General features: G+C 43.6%; 1 protein-coding gene across 6 annotated transcripts in view; it reads right to left on the reverse strand.

Moving 5' to 3' along the window:
* Flo1 (flotillin-1) overlaps positions 1-20,844 on the reverse strand; it is a 283,677-nt gene that overhangs the window by 112,175 nt on the left and 150,658 nt on the right. The gene's annotated exons all lie outside the window — the stretch shown is intronic.

Genomic DNA, 20,844 nt, shown 5'->3' on the forward strand with positions numbered 1-20,844 from the left:
GGGTAAATACTACTCACTGGTTTTGTACTGCATTTTAGTAACATGATGGTTTGGCCATGTGGAGAGGATGGAGGGTGAAAGACTGACGAAGAGAGTGTATGTGAGTGAGGTGGAGGGGGGAAGAGGGAGGGGGAGGCCGAGGATGAGATAGAGGGATGGGGTGGAGAGGTATATGAGAGAGGGGGGTGTGAGTTGGGAGCAGGGCAGTGAAATGAAGGGGGACAGGGTGACTTGGAGGCGATTTGTTTGTGGCCACCCCAAACGGGATTGAGGCGTCTGGCAATAGATAGATAGATAGATGCGATACTGATGAGTTGAGAGGAAGGCTGGAACTGGAATGTATTGCTGCTGTGATGAGGAGGGGCAGACTGAGACAGTGTGGGCATGTTGAGAGGATGGAGGATGACATCTGCATAATGTATTGCAGCTGTGATGAGGAGGGGTAGACTGAGATGGCTTGGGCATGTTGAAAGGATGGAGGACGACAACTGGGTGCCGAAGGTCAGACTTGATGCGAGGGGTAGGGTTGTGAGAGAGAGACACTAAAAAAAGACCTGAGGTTAGGTCACAAAGTGTGACTTCGGGGTTAAGAGACTGAATAGGGAGGCTGCCGGAGATCAAGAAGCATGGAGAGTCACCATCAGTGACAATGTCCAATTCAAGCAAGCATGTTGGAGCCTTTATAAACAATATGATATGACACTGCAATTTGGTTTTGTGTGATACAGTGCAACCTCAAAAATTTAAACATCTGAAGTTTGGACACATCTAAAGCACACCATAGTTTATGAAATCCATCATTTTTATTTCCCAAAATTAGCTCACAAATGACCACAGGCTCTAGTATTTAAAGCAACAACTACACTTGTCTGGTACTGATGACCTAACTATGGGGGATGTCTGATCACTCATAACGAAAGTTTCCATTCCTCCTTTTGGTTAAGACGCTATTTATTCTTTGATTCAGTTTAAGCATATTCAGATTTCACCATACTTGTGGCTTCTAAACGGTGTTCTAGCTTTACTGATCAGTGCAGTGCTGTGAAAAAAAGTATGCAACACAACAATCCAGCCACAAGTATGTAGTGTGTGTGTGCATGTGTTGTGAGACAAACGTGGTGATGGAAACAACCATGTACGATAAGAAAACATGAAAGAACCCAGAAGTTCTGTATGGACTGAAACTAGAGTACAGTAATCCCTCATTTATCCAGACATAATAGAACCAGGCATGTCCGGGTAGTGGCAACATCCAGATAATGAACACTATTTCCCTACCACACAAAGACCCTACCTATACCCACCTCCAACCTATACCTAATTTATTTGTACAGTACCTATGCTTAATTTGGCAGTCTTTTCCGGTCATTCAGGCATATCTAGACATCAAAACACACATAGGAATATCTAAATTAACGCTAAACACCAAGAAAACCATGCAGAAAAACCACTGAAACCCAAAAAACACCCTACCTATACACCACTGTACATACGGAATCCCTCCTAATTTTGGCACTGTTATCAGGTCAATCTGCCACATTTAGACATCAAAACACACATAGGAATATCCAAAGTAATGCAAAAAAAAAAAAAAAAAAAAAAAAAAAAAAAAAAATGAAAACCAAAACACACCCAACTTATACACGAATGTACGTACTGCACAGTACCCCTCCTAATTTTGGCACTGTATTCAGGTCAATCTGCTATATTTATACATCAAAACACACATCATTATCCATATTAATGCTAAACATCACAAAAACAATGCAAAAACAACAAAAATCCACACAAAAGACTGACAATGGTTTGAAAATCTGTAGTCTGTAACGACAACTTCCAGGGCTAAAAAAAAAAAAAAACAGCCAAATATCTATCAATCTATCTATCTATAGCCCGACGCCCTAATCCCGCAAAGGGTGGCTGCAGACAAAATGCCTTCAAGCTGCTCTGTCACCCAACATTTGACTACCCTCCCCCCAACTCACTCCCCCCTCCCTCATATACCTCTCAACTCCATCCCTCCACCTCATCCTCAGTCTTCCCCTCCCTCTCCCTCTCTAAGCTTCACCTACATACACCCTCTTAGTCAGTCTTTCATTCTCCATTCCCTCCACATGTCCAAACCACCTCAGCGTATTTCTCCTAATTTTCTCCACCACATCCACATCCACCCCACAACATTCCTTCACTTCTTCATTCGTCAACCTACATGCTTCTTTCATGTAACTCATTTCCACTGCTTCCACTCTTGACTTGTTCCCCTCTAGCAAGGTCCATGCCTCACTTCCATATGTCAGGGTAGGGATCACAATACTATCGTGCATCGACTTCTTAACTTCCATACTCACCTCCCTATTTCTCATTGCTGCTTTCAGTAAACCAACAACCTTCCTTCCCTGCTGTACCCTATCATGCACTTCATCCCCAAAACTTCCAAACTTACTCATCACACTACCCAAGAACTTGAATGCATTCACATTCTCCATATCCTCACCATCCAACCTCACTGTGCATTCTGCGAGTTCATTCCTCTCAAACACCATAACTTTACTCATGTTTACACTAATTTTCAGATTCCTCTTCCAACGCACTGTCCCAAATTCATTCACCAAACCTTGCAACTGTCATTCATCTTCATTCAACAATACTGTATCATCAGCAAACAGCAACACCGGAATCTTCCACATCTCACCCTCATTCATTAGAGCCACCCCCACATCCACTGTCCTATCTTGCACCTCCATTACAACCCCATCCATGTATATATTAAATAGCCATGGAGACATCACACATCCCTGATTCAGTTCCACAGTTAGATCAAAGAAATCACTCAGCTCACCATTCACTCGAACCGTAGCCCTAGCTCCTTCGTACATACTCTTCACAGCACTCAACAATTTCTCCTTCACTCCATATATTCTCAATCCATTCCACATACCTTGCCTATCTACTCTGTCATATGCTTTCTCCAAGTCCATGAAGGCAGCATACACTTTCTTTCCCTTCTCTAGATATTTCTCCACTAAACATCTTAGAACAAATATCTGATCTACACACCCTTTTCCCTCCCTAAATCCCCCATGTTCTTTTTCAGCTAGCTCCTCAGTTATATGCCTAACCTTATCAATGAGTATTCTACCATATATGTTTCCAGTCACACTAAGAAGGCAAATACCCCTATGGTATACTTCTCTCTCCCCTTTTCCTTTGTATAAGGAACAATTATACTTCATTTCCAAGCCTCCGGAACCCTTCCCTCTTCCCAAGCCAATCTACACAACTTCCATATCCACTCCACAACAATCTCACCCCCATACTTCAGCATTTCACCACACACTTCATCAATTCCTGGGGACTTTCCCATCTTGATCTTCGTCATTGCTTCCATTACTTCTGCCCTACTGATCTCTTCCTCCCTCCTTTCATCTCTTCTTCTCCCAGCCATTCCCCAGCCACTTATACTCACACTGCTCTCACTCTCTACATTCAACAAATCCTCAAAATGCTCCTACCATCTCCTCAATTTCTCTCCTTTCTCCACCAACAATTTATTACTCCCATCTTTCACTCCCCTACTATTCCCCTTTCACACTGTCTTACTTTCATTACCTCCCTCCAAAACAATTTCTTACTCTCCCTCCATGTTACACTCAGATGCCAAATATGCCACCGTAATATGGTTATGTTGATACACCATCCACTCACTCAATGTAGTGCTGCTGTCGAGTGTCTGCCCTCTCCTCTCCTCCAGTCTTCTTTTCTTTCCCTGTTCTTCTGTCTTTCTTTCCTTCATTCTTTCCTCATCATTCTGCCTACAGGTGACTTTACACTCCCTCTTCTGTCTTTCTTTCCTTCGTTCTTTCCTCTTTCTTCTGCCTATGGGTGACTCTACACTGAGTGACAAACCAAATGGATTCCTGTACACCAGGGAACCATTTACTATGCTGGGTGGTAACCATATAACCGGATTTTGGCGCCTGGTGGTTTAGTGGGTAATTATGACGCTCCAATCGGATTGAGCCTGTGTAGGTTTATATCCAAGGGATGGCTGGGGTTTATTGCTCATGTAATGCCACTCAGGGATGAGTGAGGTTGGTCACTCTCACCTTAAATGTCACGACCAAACTGCCTAGCTCTGGGTTCCTACGCTCCTCATGGGGCAATATAGGATTGGATGATGAAGATGAAGATGATGGTATAAATCGTATACCACCATTTTTTTTTTTTTTTTTTTTTTTTTTTTTTAATGTGTCCGACTCTGGGCAAAGGCTCAGGGCCTATTTCTTGGGGGCAGTTGCCTATCCCAAGGCCCAGTAGTCCTCCTACACCTCCACATGTCACCACTTCGGCGCTAACACCCACCGTCCATATTGAATACATGCTAGGGCTGTCTCATACAGGACTGGTGTATTGGTATTAGCGGGGGTACTTTTACGACATGTCGGCGGGTCATCTGGTAGATCGAGAAAGTCTGCTTTTAGGAAATTCAAATCCTTAAACTGTTCCCTGCCCCAGCCGAGATTCGATCCTGGGTCCATTAGGACTGCAAGCCGCCTCTCTACCGATTCAGCCACCGGTGTTTATACTATAAGCTAATAAAACACATAAAAACTGACAAGTAAGAGAACAAAATTCAAGCAGGAATAAAGTGTTCAAGAGTAAAACTTACCTTCATGTAACTCCCTACTAACCCAATTCAAAATTTTGCCAGCATCTTCCATAAGCTATGCATATGTCTAGATGCAGAATTTCATGAGCTTTCTTGTGGTCACTATGGAATTTTCATACGACCAACAGAAGTCAAATAAATCACAAAAAACTTAAGACTCACGAGTCAATGCTATCACCACAGAAGAGGGTAAGGACTGAGGAAGTGAGGGGGGAGCCGGGAGGATATGGAGGAGGGAAGGGAGGGAGGGGAGAGACGAGGCTGTGGGCAGGATTCTCCCCCTTCTGCTGACTGGCAGACAGGCACTTTTGCCATACATTTACTTGGGGCTTGCAGTTGTTAGACACCGAGTGGCCATGCGGAAGCAACGCATCGTGACTGGGGGACTTTCAACCTTCGATTGAGAGGCGGACTGCCACTGTCGCCGAACATGTACTCGTGGCTTGTGGTCTGTGTTCGATGGAGGTGGCAGTTGGGAAAGACTTAGCCCCCGTGGCCATGCGATATCAGACATTTGGTGGGGAATGCACACAGACATTCTGATGCTGCTTCTGGGTTACAATCGTATTACTGTACTTGGGTGCTGGGGGTTTGCTGGGAGTGATAGGATAAGAGCACGATTTTGACCATTCAGTACAGAGTTAGACGGACATTTTAGCTCTGGTCATGGGTTACAGACTCTTCCCACTCACGGCTCGAGCGCAGCGGCCATGATACCAAATGTTTGGGCATGTTGGCTGGCCGGTAAAAGTTCTCGGGGACTTTTACGCAGGGATGATAGCAAGTAAATTTGGATAATGGTTTAACAGAGCCAATGCCCAGCATCCAGATACTGAACATGTTCGGATAGTGAACGTCCAGATAACTGAGGGATCAATGTAAATAATTATCTCTTCATGCATTCTGAAAGATGGTGATGGTATTATAAACATGACATTATATGACATTACAAAGCAATGTGATAAGATTTTAAAGTTCTTTCCCATGTGAAATGACGGTAAATATTTCTTAACCATGGAACACCTCTTCTCAGATGTAATAAACTAAAGAATTTTACACACATTACCAAAAACATGACTGATGACAGGCAGCAATCTCCAAACATATTTCACACAGATAATAGGTATCACAGTTAAACCACTGTGCAATCTGTATTTAAGTAAACTAACAAGTAACTCCAAAGTCAATACAAACCTCCAGCATCTTTTCCACTCCTTTCACACACATCCATGTACAGTTACTACAAGATGTGATGGCAGAGTTTCAGATAGCTCCGGTTACTCTGCACTGCCATATGTTCAATGAAAACTTACTGAATAAAGAGAACAAAAATTATGACCCTCCATCACGTCATATCAGATAAAATATATACCTGTACTATACCACACTAAGGATCGTGTAAAATGAATAACATGGGGCAATGATATATTACAAATTTAACATTCAGATACATTTCCGGATGTGAATATGTAATGTATTACTCCACGAGTGGTGTCCAGTATAACTCAGTGTTCCTGATGTAAGTGTTTCCCAGGATTTCACATACAGATGATCTACTTTCGAAGACCAGTTAAGGAAAATTCTTGTGACTCCAATATACTACCCTATTTTATTTTCAAATGCTATGGTGATGATATAGCAACATGGATGCTACAACAATGAAATTATTCTTAGTAATGATAACCTACCTGGATTGGCAGCAAGGCCATTCTGCCTTTCAGGCCTGTCTTCCCCTCACTTGTAATAATTATATTGTAAGTACTGTATGCTGTAATTAGATTAGGGGCGATAAGCCGACTCTGTACCTTCTTTACCCCTGCACAGTTGGTGACTTCATACACGGGTTTTATTCACCCGTGTGGAGTACAACTTGCATGTGTGGTAAGGCTCCCAACATACAGCTCTTCTCAACAGGGTGGAGTCAAAAGCTTTTCGTCTCATTAACTCTCCTACTCTTGCTGGTTCCCTTCAACCTCTGTCTCTTCATTGCACTGTTGCATCTTTATCTTTTTTTCTATCACTGCTTCAATGGTCACTGCTCCTCTGAACTGTCTGTTTGCATCTTCCATCCCTGCAACGGGCGTGTAGTACCCGTCTGCTCATCCCCTTTCTGTTCAACTCTCTAATGCAAGAGTTAACCATTGCTCCCAGTCCTTCATTTATGCAACAGGTCAACTCTGGAACTGTCTCACTCTGTCTGTATTTCCTACTTCCTATGATCTCCAGTCTTTCAAACACAGTGTGTCCAGGTATCTCGAAATGAACGGATCTTGAATTTGGCTCTTTTGTATTTTTTTTTTTTTTTTTTTATGAAAGGAATGGTTGGCTGGCCCCTGGCCTTTGGTTTCTTCTTTCTTGCATTAAAAAAAAAAAAAAAAAAAAAAAAAAAAAAAACTATCCCAACTGATGTTAAATTATTTTCAGCTGTAAGGAAGTATGACAGATTTTACCTTTCCTCTTACAACATGCAATAAAGAGGACCAAAACATGAGTAAAAATTCTTGCAATGCAAAAGCATACTTTCTCTTGAGCCAGTGAAGGTTTATATCCGAGAGGTGGTTGGGGTTTACTGCTCATGTGATGCCACTCAGGGATGAGTGAGGCTGGTCACTCTCATCTTAAATGTCAGGACCAACTTGCCTAGCCCCGGGCTCCTAAGCTCCTCATGGGGCAATGTAGGATTGGATTATGAATGATGAATATCTTTCCTTTTAAATAAAGAGCTATGTCCTGCTTAACTGAAAATGCTGATTTGGAAGTTTTGAACTCAGTGATTATGAGCTGCTGCATTTTATTATTCTTGCCAATCGTTTATGCAATGAGGATAATAAGCCATGACAAGCTGGCATTCTCCATGGAGCTCCGACTCTTGATAGATTTTCAAGCTTCTCTCTTTATTTTTAATTCACTGACAGTCCTCTGGCTTATATTAAATCATCCAGAGGTTTTCCTTAATGGATAACTGGCCAAATGCAGTGTAATAACTGCACATCTTTGAGTAAAAGTCTCCTGTCATGCTCGTTGATCGAACCATTTAAAATGGCCTACTAACTTACATCGCTTTCCCACTTTCTACCATATGGAGAAAATAGAAATGGAAATACATGACTTCAAATTATCCACTGGTGTTGTAATGAAAATTATTTTATAAACAATAATGACTCATTTTCAATGTTTATTGAAGCTCTTTTCTTTTCAGTCTTATGCTACTAACAAATTACTGCTTGTTACCATACAAGATCTGAACTCCGTAAATTATTCCCGACTGTCACTGAGTGATAGTTCTTAAATTTCAATTAGTTCCATTTAGGATTTCCTATTATCGTAACTAATGAACTGCATCCTACAATTTTGAATCCAGATATCCATTATCTGAACAATCCATTACCTGGACACTGTGATCTGGCTGTATTAAACCATTATATAACATTTTTCCATTTTATCTGGACAAAATGCTTGCATCTGGGTGGAAATTATGGCCGCGCATGAACATTTTCACCCGCCTAGGTGGGAATGGCCCAGTGGTGCCACACTGACTAGATCGGTATTTCACTCAGTGTCTGCGAAAGACCCTCTCAGCCGTTCTCAGTATGTGTACACGTGTGCATGTATGTGTATTTATGAGTGAGGGAAAGATTGTGTATGTGTACATATGAATGTGTTTCATTTGTGAGAGAGAGAGAGAATCGGTCCCTTCTCTCTTTCTCCATCCCCTCCCTCCCTCTCCTGAAAGAGAGAGAGAGAGAGAGAGAATCGGTCCCTCCTCTCGTTCTCCATTCCCTCCCTCCCTCCCTCCCACCCTCTCCAGAGAGAGAGAGAGAGAGAATTGGTCTCTCTTCTCTTTCTCCAACCCCTCCCTCCCTCTCCAGAGAGGGAGAGAGAGAGAAAGAATAGGTCCCTCCTCTCTTTCTTCACTCCCTCCCTCCCTCTACAGCGAGAGAGAGAGAGAGAGAATCGGTCCCTCCTCCCTTTCTCCACTCTCTCCCTCCCTCTCCAGAGAGAGAGAGAGAGAAGAAATACAGGAGTGAGATGGGTGTGCATGTTGTACTATGTACTGTAATAGCCTTTTGCAATGGCTTTCAAAGTCAGGTTATTGAAGTGAGGCCAGGGAGAAGTCCATTATCCGGATGGATCCACTTTCCGGTCATGCCTTTGGCTCTATTACATTGAATGATCGAGAGATTACTGTCTATCAGGACTCTAGTATTTACTTACTGTTTTCTGTAACAATTATACATAATATGTTTCACCTTGTAAAGATATAAGGAAGAGTACAGTATAGTTGATCAAAATCTTCTGGATACTCTGCCATCACTTTTTAGGCCAACTGTACACACACATATTGCATCATTATTTGAGATTCTAATATTTCTGCAAGATTACAATAATGCAGACATGCATAAGTGTATAGTATCATAAAATACAACAGAAATAATATAAACTAAGCATTCTGTCACTGAGCAATGTACAATATGCACATCAGTCAGGTTGTAAAAGAACATCACAGCTGATCACCCTCTCTGCAATGGTAGGAGGTGGTGAAAGATGTGTATATTCATGTTTATTTGTTGTCTTTATCTATCTATTGCCAGACGCCTCAATCCCGTTCGGGGTGGCCTCCACGTCGCCCTGTCCCCCGCCATTTCACTGCCCCGCTCCCAACTCACACACCCCTTTCTGATATACCTCTCCACCCCATCTCTCCATCTCATCCTCGGTCTCCTCCTCCTTCTTCCCCACTCCACCTCACTCACATACACTCATTTCGTCAGTCTTTCATCCTCCATCCTCTCTACATGGCCAAACCACCTCAGTGTATTCCTCCTAACGCTTCCTATCACATCCACATCCACACCACAATGTTCCTTTATATCTTCATTTGTCAGCCTCTCTCCATATGACTCCACAGGCTCCTCTTAAATAACTCATTTCTACTGCTCTCACTCTTGACTTGTGTCCTTCCAGCAACATCCAAGCTTCACTTCCATACGCTAGAGTTGGTATCACAATACTGTCATGTAGTAACTTTTTCACTTCCATGCTCACTTCCCTGTTTCTTATCACTGCTTTCAAGGAACCAGCAACCTTTCTTCCCTGTTGTACCCTTTCAAGCACTTCACTCTCCAAATCTCTATCCTTACTCATCACACTACCCAAGTGCTTAAATGTACTCACATTTTCCAATTCCTCACCATCCAACCTCGCTGTACATTCACTGACTTCACCTCTCTCAAAGACCATCACTTTGCTCTTCTCTACATTCACCTTTAGATTCCGTTTCTTACACACTCTCTCAAACTCATCCACCAAGCCTTGCATCTCTCCTTCATCTTCACTCAACAACTCAGTATCATCTGCAAACAATAGTACAGGGAGTTTCCAAACACTACCCTCTCTCACCAGGGCCACTGCAACATCCACTACCCTACCTTGCACCTCTTTTATTACCCCATCCATGTACAGATTGAACAACCATGGAGACATGACACATCCCTGTTTCAACCCAACCTTCAAAGAGAAAAATTCACTCAGTTCACCATCCACACGCACTGCAGCCTTAGCACCATCATACATACTCTTCACAGCATTCAACAAATTCCTATCTACTCCATATATTCTTAATACTTTCCACAATCCTTGTCTATCCACCCTGTCATATGCTTTCTCCAAATCCTTCTTTTGCCCTCTCATTCTCACCTACTCCTGCACATATACCCCATCCATACTCCCATTCTCTCCCACTCTCACCTCTCCATTTAGTTTCAGTTACTCCACATACATCTACTTTTGCACCCTCAAGCACCTGGACAATCTCTCTCTCTTTCACCTCATCATTCACACCTCTTACATTCCATGTTCCGATTACTCTTACATTCCACGTTCCGATTACCATGTCCTTTGTCCGGTCCTTGGTCGTCATCTTTTGGTCAGTCCTTGTCCAAGGTTTCTTGTTTGTCTTTTTAGTTGGCTGTTTTCCGGGGAGGGGCACTAACCCTCCACCAACCCTTTCAGTCGCCTTGTTTGACAAAACAGGGATACTGGGGGAGCATTCTTGAAAACCCCCACTACCCCCAGGGAGGTTCTTGTATTTTAGACTTGCTTTTGACCCATTGTAGTATGGGCCAACAGGTCAGTTTCAGGCATCCATTTTTCAGTGTTTTTAAAACATTACCATTTATTTTTTATCACTCTTACCTCAAGGGAATGATAATTGTCAGAACTACTTTTTACTAACCATGAAGTATTTTTCTTGTGTATTTCTCAGTCCTCATCTTCTGTGTGTCCACTTGCTCTAAAACACTTTGCAGCTTTATTCATATTTAACTTTAATCAATAACAAGTAAGGGAAAATAATTTTCCATCCATCCATCCATCATCCAATCCCATGTTGCTCCATTAGAAGCGGAGGAGCTCAAGGCTAGGCAAGTTGGTCTTGACATTTAAGATGAGAGTGGCCAGCCTCACTCATCCCTGAGTGGCATTGTGTGAACAATAAACCCCAACCCCCCCTTGGAGAAAACCCTATACAGGCTCAATCCGATTAGAGCGCCTAAATTACCCGCTAAACCACCAGGCGCCATAATTTGGTTTGATGGTTACCACCCAGCATAGTATATGGTTTCCTGGTGTACAGGAAACTATTTGGCTTGTCACTCAGTGTAGAGTCACTCATACGAAGAGGGAAGAGGAAAGAGTGAAGGAAAGAAGGACTGAAGAGGGAGTGTAAAGTAACCTGTAGGAAGAAGGAGGAGGAAAGAATGAAGGAAAGAAATACAGAAGAGGAAGGAAGGAAGAGAGGAAAGGGAAGACACCTGAAGCAGCATTACATCGAGTAAGTGGATAATTTTTCATTCATTTATTTATGTACAACAAATATGAATTGGAGCAGATGGGGGACGTGGAAGGTGTGTGCAGGATACTGTATTCATAGAAGAAATATGTGCAGCATGTGATGTGGTGTGTGGGATGAAGAGAAGACGGAGGGGGATGCAAGGAACAGCATGGTGGAATGAAGAGGTGAGACAGGCTGTGGCACAAAAGAAGAAAGCATACAATGAATGGATGAGAAATATGGGCATAGAAGAAGTTGAGAGGTGGAAGAGAGAGTTATATGTAGAAAGAAATACAGAGGGAAAAAGATTAGTAAGAGAGAGTAAGACGAGAGTGGATGAGGAATTTGGAAGCAATTTGCTTGTAAAGTGGAGGGACTGTAAGAAAATGTTCTGGAAAAAGGTGAAGAGAGTAAGACAGGGTGGAAGTGAAGTTAGCAGGGGAGTGAAAGATTAAAATGGTAGATTACTAGTGGAGAAGGGAGAAAAAGTGAGCAGATGGAGAGAACACTTTAAGGAATTGTTGAACATGGAGGATGGAAGTGATGCGAGTATAAGTGGCTGGGGAATGGCTGGGAAAAGGAGGGAGGTGAGAAGACAGGAAGAAATCAGTACCATAGAAGTTGTGGAAGCAATGAAGAAAGTTAAATTGGGGAAAGCCCCAGGAATTGATGGAGTATGGGGTGAAATGTTGAAGCATGGGGGAGAGATAGTAGTAGAATGGATGTGCAAGATGTGCAGATTGGCCTGGGAGGAAGGTAGAGTTCTGGAGGATTGGAAGTCAGGTATAATTATTCCCTTGTACAAAGGAAAAGGGGAAAAAAGAAGTGTGTGGTAATCATAGGGGCATTTGTCTTCTTAGTATAATAGGAAAAATGAATGGTAGAATACTTATTGACAGCGTTAGGGAATTAACAGAGGAATTAGTTGGAGAAGAACAAGGAGGCTTTAGGAAGGGAAGAGGTTGTGTAGATCAGATATTCATTCTTAGATATTTAGTGGAAAAGTTTCTAGAGAAGGGAAAGAAGTTGTATGTGGCTTTCATGGATTTGGAAAAAGCATGTGACAGGGTGGATAGACAAGGATTGTGGAAAGTATTAAGAATATATGGAGTAGATGGGAAGTTGTTGAATGCTGTGAAGAGTATGTATGATGGTGCTAAGGCTGCAGTGCGTGTGGATGGTGAACTGAGTGAATTTTTCTCTTTGAAGGTTTGGTTGAAACAGGGATGTGTCATGTCTCCATGGCTGTTCAATCTGTACATGGATGGGATAATAAAAGAGGTACAAGGTAGGGTAGAGGATGCTGGAGTGGCTCTGGTGAGAGAGGGTAAAGTTTGGAGACTCCCTGTACTGTTGTTTGCAGATGATACTGTGTTGTTGAGTGAAGACGAAGGGGAGCTGCAAGGTTTGGTGGATGAGTTTGGGAGAGTGTGTAAGAAACAGAATCTAAAGGTGAATGTAGGGAAGAGTAAAGTAATGGTCTTTGAGAAAGGTGAAGTCAGTGAATGTACAGTGAGGTTGGATGGTGAGGAATCGGAAAATGTGAGTATGTTTATGTACTTGCGTAGTGTGATGAGTAAGGATGGAGGTTTGGAGGGTGAAGTGCTTGAAAGGGTGCAGCAGGGAAGAAAGGTTGCTGGTTCCTTGAAAGCAGTGATAAGAAACAGGGAAGTGAGCATGGAAGTGAAAAAGTTACTACATGGCAGTATTGTGATACCAACTCTAACATATGAAAGTGAAGCTTGGACATTGTTGGAAGGACACAAGTCAAGAGTGAGAGCAGTGGAAATGAGTTATTTAAGAGGAGCCTGTGGAGTCACATGGAGAGACAGGCTGAAAAATGAGAATATAAAGGAGAGTTGTGGTGTGGATGTGGATGTGATAGGAAGCGTTAGGAGGAATACACTGAGGTGGTTTGGCCATGTGGAGAGGATGGAGGGTGAAACACTGACAAAGAGAGTGTATGTGAGTGAGGTGGAGGGGGGGAGAGGGAGGGGGAGGCCGAGGAAGAGATGGAGGGATGGGGTGGAGAGGTATATGAGAAAGGGGGTTGTGTGTTGGGGGCAGGACAGTGAAATGGGGGGGGGGGGGACAGAGCGACGTGGAGGTGATTTGTTTGTGGCCACCCCGAACGGGATTGAGGCAATAGATATATAGATAGATAACAAGATGAATGCTTATTCAAGTTCAAACTTTTGGAAAGTCTGAACAGTTTGTGGACACAAGAGCTTAGAATTTTAGAGGCTGCATTGCAGTAAACTAGAGTATACTCACACAACAACAATCCTAAGTGGAATGGACTTTGGATTTAATGAATGCCTCTGAGCCCATCAAACTTTTATCAGCTGTACTGAACAATAGTCATTAAATGGGGCACATCACATGGCCATTCCAAACACCTCTGAGCCCACTGAACTATTTTTCAACTATAGTGAACAATGGTTGTTAAATGGGTCGCATTACGCGGCACTTCTGAACCACTCCCCAAGTGCAGGGTGCCTCAGAACACAGTTGTCAAGGTTGACTGTGGTTTCTCCCACCCATTTGGGCTAGGTTGAAGATCTGCAAAGGAAACAGGTGATGCATTGACCTATTTTGGAGCTACTTCTAGTAGGCCTGGACAGAACCAAAGTCTCCAGACACTCTGAATCATAAGTGATCGGCCTCAGTCAAAGATCTTCTAATTTTTCAAGCCAGTGCCCTCTCCTGCTGCCAAGAGGCTCCACATTGAGTCAGAGACCTCAACTGTGTCTGAAGCATCAATCTCCTCACTCAGCCTCAGGATTTAGCACTACAGCCTCCAGGTCCCCAACCTCCAGCACCTCAGGAGTTTTTATACCAGACATGACACCAGAGCCATCATAAGTTAACTCTGCCGACAATGACAGTGGATGACAGTTCATTCAGATTACAGCCTCTAAGATGCGTGGCACCTTAAGCAGTATACAGCCATGTAAATAGATACACTACAGTGCAATACATGTGTTTCCTACCCTTTTTGCCCCAACCTGGCCTGAAATTGCTCTATCCCCACCATGAGCGCTGAGTAGTGATTATACAGATTATAGTAATACTGCACTAGTCATGAAGTAATGTTTTGAAAAGTATGTGAAATAAGGTGCAAAAGTCCAAAATTTTAGACCAAGTTAGTGTAAAATGGGTAATTTTTATTTTTGGTACTAGAATATATTATAGCCTACCAATTTACTTTCAAACATGTGCCTGAATTCCCACATGAGGGAGGGGGATCGTTGGACTTGACCAAGTTCTGGCTTTATCAAACCTGATTTCTCCCCAGTAAGTATGTTATAGTGAGGACCTACTATTAACTTGGTGCAATTCCTGTAGCACAGCAAGAACTTACCCTAGAATGTAATTAGAATTTAGAATACTGTATAAGGAAAATCACAGGTATAAGAAAATGAGCTCAGGTGACAGCAAAAGTGAACTCACAATACATGGGCACACAGTGTTACAATATTACAGTAAAACCTCAACATAACGGGCTTCAATAGACCGGAATTCACTTTTATCGGATTCGAGAAGCTACCGGACTAAATTCCTCTATGTCGGAAAAAGTCCAATAAAGCCAGAAGCAGTCCAGACTGCCTGACCACTTCAGCTATATTCACCACAATAAGATAAATAAAAGACATGTTTATCAATGTACGGTACATTATTATTATATTATTATACCATTTGATTAATATGGTGAAGTTATAACACAGTACAGTACCACAATGGTAGTCAAACCAGTTTAAAAACTGTTCATGCAATCCAGACTAATGTCTAATAACTCGGAAAAAGTCCCGGATTACCAGGGGGAAGTCCGGATGTAGCTTTTATCAGAATTTCGCATTTTCGGAATGGTTTGGGCTCCAATTAGTCCGTTATAGAGAGGTCTTACTGTATAGTGCAATATATGTGCATATTGGTTTTGTATGAGAGTAAACAAGTAAGTCATAATTTTGTGCAGCTCCTGTTGTGCACAATGAACTTAGCCAAGTAAGTGATCTTTCTGCATTAGAATTTAGAATACTGTAAAAGAAAAAGTACAGGTATAAGAACACGAGTTTGGGTGACATCGAAAGTGATCTCACAATACAAGTGCAAATAAGTGTTACAATAACCAACAATTTATATATTTGTGATAAGCCTAGAGTGATGTAAGAAATTAAGAAATTACAGCAATCCCTCTAATATCTGAACGCCCAATATCCGAACATCCCCACTAACCGGACATAATCGTCCCGGGATCCAATATTCCCAAAATGGTCCGAAAACCGCAAAAAATAAAAAAAAAATAAAAAAAATTTCCCACCCGTAATTTGAACTTGCCGCGCAGCGTGGGACAGCATTGTTGTGGCGCGTCATTCCTCCGACGTCCGATAGAGCGCCGCTGTATCCTCCCCACTTTCCGCCTGTCTCTCACCGCGAGTGCACACGTCGTTATGGCTGCCCATGTGCCCACTTTTGTGGTGGTGCCTTACCTGCTGCAGGCACTCCTGATGCTCTTGGGCCTCCTCTTAGTGTGTGTGATGATGGCCCCGCCGCCTGAGAAGAGGAAGAGAGTGGTGTTGACTCTGGAGAAGAAACGGGAGATATTGGAAAAAGCAGATGCTGAGTGGTCTTCTTCCCGCAACCTCCACGAGTTCAACCTGGCTCGATCTACTTTGTTCGATATTAAGAGATCCCGAGACATACTCATGCAGTACACGGCTGACTTCTCGTCAAGAAGCAAACGCAACGTGGAGAGGAAGGTGATGTTTACTCCCAAGTTTGCTGAAATCGACTGCTCCACGTTGATTTGGTATCGACAGCAACGTGCTGCTGGTGTGATGGTACGTGGAACGGAGCTGAAGGCTGCTGCTGAGAAGTTCACCAGGCTTCACGACGCCCTAGACTTCAAGGCATCCGAGGGTTGGCTCTTTGCGTTCAAGTTACAGCATGGCCTTACCAACTGTAAAGCACATGGCGAAGCTTTGGACGCTAACGAGGATGGAGTTGACGAGTTTCGGCACAAGGTGAAGGGCTTGATCGACAGGGAGGGCCTCACTCTCGGTCAAGTCTACAACGCTGACGAAACTGGTTTATTCTATCGCTCGCTGCCAACGAACACTCTAGCCGAGGAGACGGAGAAGCGTGTACCTGGCCGCAAGCTCTCCAAGGAATGGATATCTGCTTTGCGTTGTGCCAATGCTAATGGCATGGACCAGCTTAAGCCTGTTGTTGTTGGCCGTGCAAAGCAGCCTTGGTGTCTTCATGGGGTGATGGATGTCCTTCCTGTCGTCTGGTACCATTCTTTGAAGGCATGATTTACAGCCCTGATCTTCAAAGACTGGTTCCACCGCCACTTCGTCAAGGAAGTCATCAATTACCAGACGAAGACACTGGGAATCCCGCGCAACCAGGTAAAGGCCCTCCTTCTCCTCGACAAAGCACCTGCCCATCCGTGCGACAAGGACTTGGCGGCTGAGAATGGCTGGATTAGGTGCATGTTTCTGCCACCTAATATGACTGCTCTCATCCAACCAATGGACCAAGGAGTGATCGTGGCAACAAAGCGCCTATACCAACGGAAGTTCCTGGACGAGGTGATGGTTGTTCTCGAGGACGAGGACGAGCGCAGGGAGGGACGGGATACACGAGGCCAGCAGACTTTGGAAAACCTTCGCCGCTACAACATCAAGTCTGCACTCTACAACTGGGCTAGTGCATGGAAGGAAGTCCCTGTCAAGACTCTGGAAAATGGTTGGTCTCGTCTGCTTCTCGGAACGGATGTGGAGTACGATTTTCTAGGGTTTGACGTGGATGACTTCCATGCATGGTTACATACGCACGGCGACGATGTTGATGTGGACGATGTGCATGAGTGGTTGGATGACGACGAGGGCGATCCTGGGTATCAACCATTGTCTGATATCGAGATCGCGTCTTCAGTTGCAGGTGTCAGTACTGAGCTTGAAGATTCCGATGAGGAAGGCGACGATTATGCGGACTCCTCTCAGCAGGACACTACTCCAGCCATCCCCAAGCTGAGCGCACTCCGGGAACACCTAGAGTTCGTTCTCAGCTACCTGGAACACCCGGACTGCAACAGGGAGATGGAGCCCTTGGGACTTGTGGAGGAAATGTGTGCTTTCAGGCAGCGCATCATCAATCGTCAGAATCGTCGGTCCTTGCGTCAATCAACCATTGACAGTTTTTTCAGGCCCGTTACCCCCGCTGTGCCCAGCCCTGGCTCCACTCCGTTGCCCCCCCAAGACGGGCCCTCGTGCTCCGAGCCACAGCCCAGCACATCAGCCATGGTGGAGTCACCGCTCGACGTGAGTTTGCGTCTGTCTTCAGAGTCGTCTGCAGTGGGTATGCCATCACCACGACCCAGCAATGCACCCCTAGGTCACCTGCCAGTGATACTCTTGGACTTTGACAGTGATTAAACAGCAAGAACTTCTCCACTAGACCACACGGGAATTTACAGTGTTGTGCAGTGAAAAAAACAGTGTGTTGTGTTAAGGATTTACAGTTGTGAGTGAAAAGGCTAATTTGGAACAAAATTTAACGTAAATAGACTTGTTTGTTTTTGCTTTAGAAAATTATTAGAAGAATGGGAAAAGTTAAAGCGCAGAGTGCAACACTTAGTAAGTTACAATGGAGCATTAGTTAGACGAGTGCACACTGTGAAGAGAACGGACTTCTGAGTGCGATTGGCTAAGTTCAGTGCAAGACTTCATGAACAGTGTACTGGAAGTGCTTCAGGAAATCCTTCTTACTGTCAGAGTCCGAGAGGAGGCGGTTATTCATCGAGGTGGCCGTGGACTTGCTCTAAGTAGGCACAATGTTTCATACTGTACTTTTTTCCATACTATACTTACCTCAAACACTTCATTTCACTCTTTAATGTCTTTTATTGGTGTGAATAGGGTGTTAGGAGCTATGCATGTGCAGTAGGAAGGTGTTTTTCTGAGTTAGGCTAGGTTAGGGTCCATAAGTACCAGTCCAGGAGCCAGTAACCAGAATGTTCAATACTGTATGAACCAACTTCTAAACCCTCATTTTATGCTTCTTTTGCATTTATTTCAGTCATTTATGTGCCTTATTGGTGTGATTTGGGTCTTAAATAGGTGCTATGCATGTCCAGAGGGAGTTGTATAGGTGTTTCTCTGAGTTAGGGTCCATAAGTACCAGTCCATAAGCTGGGGCCCAATATCCGGACCAGCCTTTTTTATTTTTTTATTTTTATTTTTTTTTTATTTATTTATTTTTTTAATGCGAGGAAGAAGGAACCAAAGGCCATGAGCCCGCAGTAACAGTTCCCTCCAAGAGAAAAACAAAATACAATAGAGAGCCAAATTCAAGATCCGATCATTTTGAGATGCCTGGACACACTGCGTTTGAAAGACTGGAGATCATAGGCAGGAGGAAATACAGACAGAGGGAGACAGTTCCAGAGCTGACCTGTTGCATGAATGAAAGACTGGGAGTAACGGTTAACTCTTGCATTAGAGAGTTGGACAGAAAAGGGATGAGAGTTTGCTGCCAGACGGGTGCTACGCACCCGTCGTAGAGGTGGAGGAATGCAAGCAGACAGTTCAGAGGAGCAGTGACCATTAAAGTAGCGATAGAAAAGAGATAAAGATGCAACAGTGCGGCGAAGAGACAGAGGTTGAAGGGAGTCAGTAAGAGGAGGAGAGTTAATGAGACGAAAAGCCTTTGACTCCACCCTATTGAGAAGAGCTGTATGTGGGGAGCCTCCCCACACATGAGAGTTGTACTCCACACAGGGGCGGATAAAACCCCTGTATAGAGTCAACAATTGTGCAGGGGTAAAGAAAGAGCGGAGTCGGCTTAGCACACCCAATCTCTTGGAAGCAGATTTTACAAGAGATGTAATATGATCTTTCCAAGATAAGTCCCGAGTAAATGAAACCCCAAGCATGTTCAAGGATGATGCAGGATTAATCTGAATATTATTAAACATTAGTGGGTATACCTGCAGAAGATTTTGTCGGGTTGATAGGTGTAAGAACTGAGTCTTAGAAGCATTAAAGACAACCATATTATTTTTACCCCAGTCAGAGATATGAGCCAAGTCAGACATTAGGTGTGCCATAGCCTCATCCCTTGTTTCTTGAAGTAACTGTTGAGATGGGCGTTGCGGGAACCGAATGGAAAGGTGAAGGGTGGAGTCATCAGCGTATGAGTGGATAGGGTTAGATGTACAGCTTAGAAGATCATTGATGAATAAAAGGAAGAGAGTTGGTGATAGGACAGAGCCCTGAGGAACACCACTGTTGATAGATCTAGGAGAAGAACGATGGCCGTCTACGACAGCAGCTATAGAACAACCAGAAAGGAAGCTGGCGATGAAGGTACAGATAGAAGGATAGAAACCGTAGGAGGGCAGTTTGGAAATTAAAGATTTATGCCAGACTCGATCGAAAGCCTTTGAGATGTCAAGTGCAATGGCAAAGCTTTCGCCAAAGTCCCGAAAGGAGGATGACCAGGAGTCTGAAAGGTAGGTGAGAAGATCGCCAGTGGAGCGTCCCTGACGGAACCCATACTGACGATCGGAAAGAAGGTTGTGATAGGAAAGATGCCTTAAAATTTTTTTATTAAGAATTGACTTGAAAACTATGGCCCTATTACGTCGGATATTGGAGGGATTAATGTACACGTGTAAGAAAACCTCAAGGATAACTAAAGTGATCTTATATGACACAGAAAATGTACTTGCAGGAAAGTGAGAGTAATTTTTGCAGCAAGTAATGTGTAATAAATCTGGACTTTCTTTTCACTCTCCCATCCCACACACTGCAATGCACAGTGTCACTCTGGAAAAGTCGAAGAATTGGTCGAATAAACTGGGCTTGCCACACATACACACATACAATGTGTGATGATTCATTCATGTGGCAGTGGTAGGGGCCAGAGGTGAGAAGTATCAAGGTCAAGTGAGGCAAGGGGGAGGGCCAGCGAGTGTGAGTGGGGAATCCCTGTTTGGGCGAGGCAGGCATGTGCCCAGCACGCCATGGCCACCGAATCACACGGCCTCACATGACCATCCATCACCTCCTACCACTACAATGACTTCACCTAGAGACGTCAGGACACTTGCAATGGAAAGAAGAAGAGTTGGTGAGTATCATGATGCTGTATTTAATTGAAAGTTCTAGGGGGTGTAGTTATGGACTATGTTTGGTTGAAAACAGACTACTGGGGGTGGGGGAGCTTGGCTCACTAGACCCCCAAGCTTTAGGGGTTAAGCCTTTGGCTGCAAAATGCTTACTTTTGCATTTTCTTTTGGCTAATATCTGATATTTTATTGTTTTATCTAAAAAAT

The sequence above is a fragment of the Coenobita brevimanus genome, chromosome 62 (assembly GCF_032717465.1).
Source record: "Coenobita brevimanus isolate Jiangsu-jjx chromosome 62, ASM3271746v2, whole genome shotgun sequence".
NCBI lineage: Eukaryota > Metazoa > Arthropoda > Malacostraca > Decapoda > Coenobitidae > Coenobita > Coenobita brevimanus.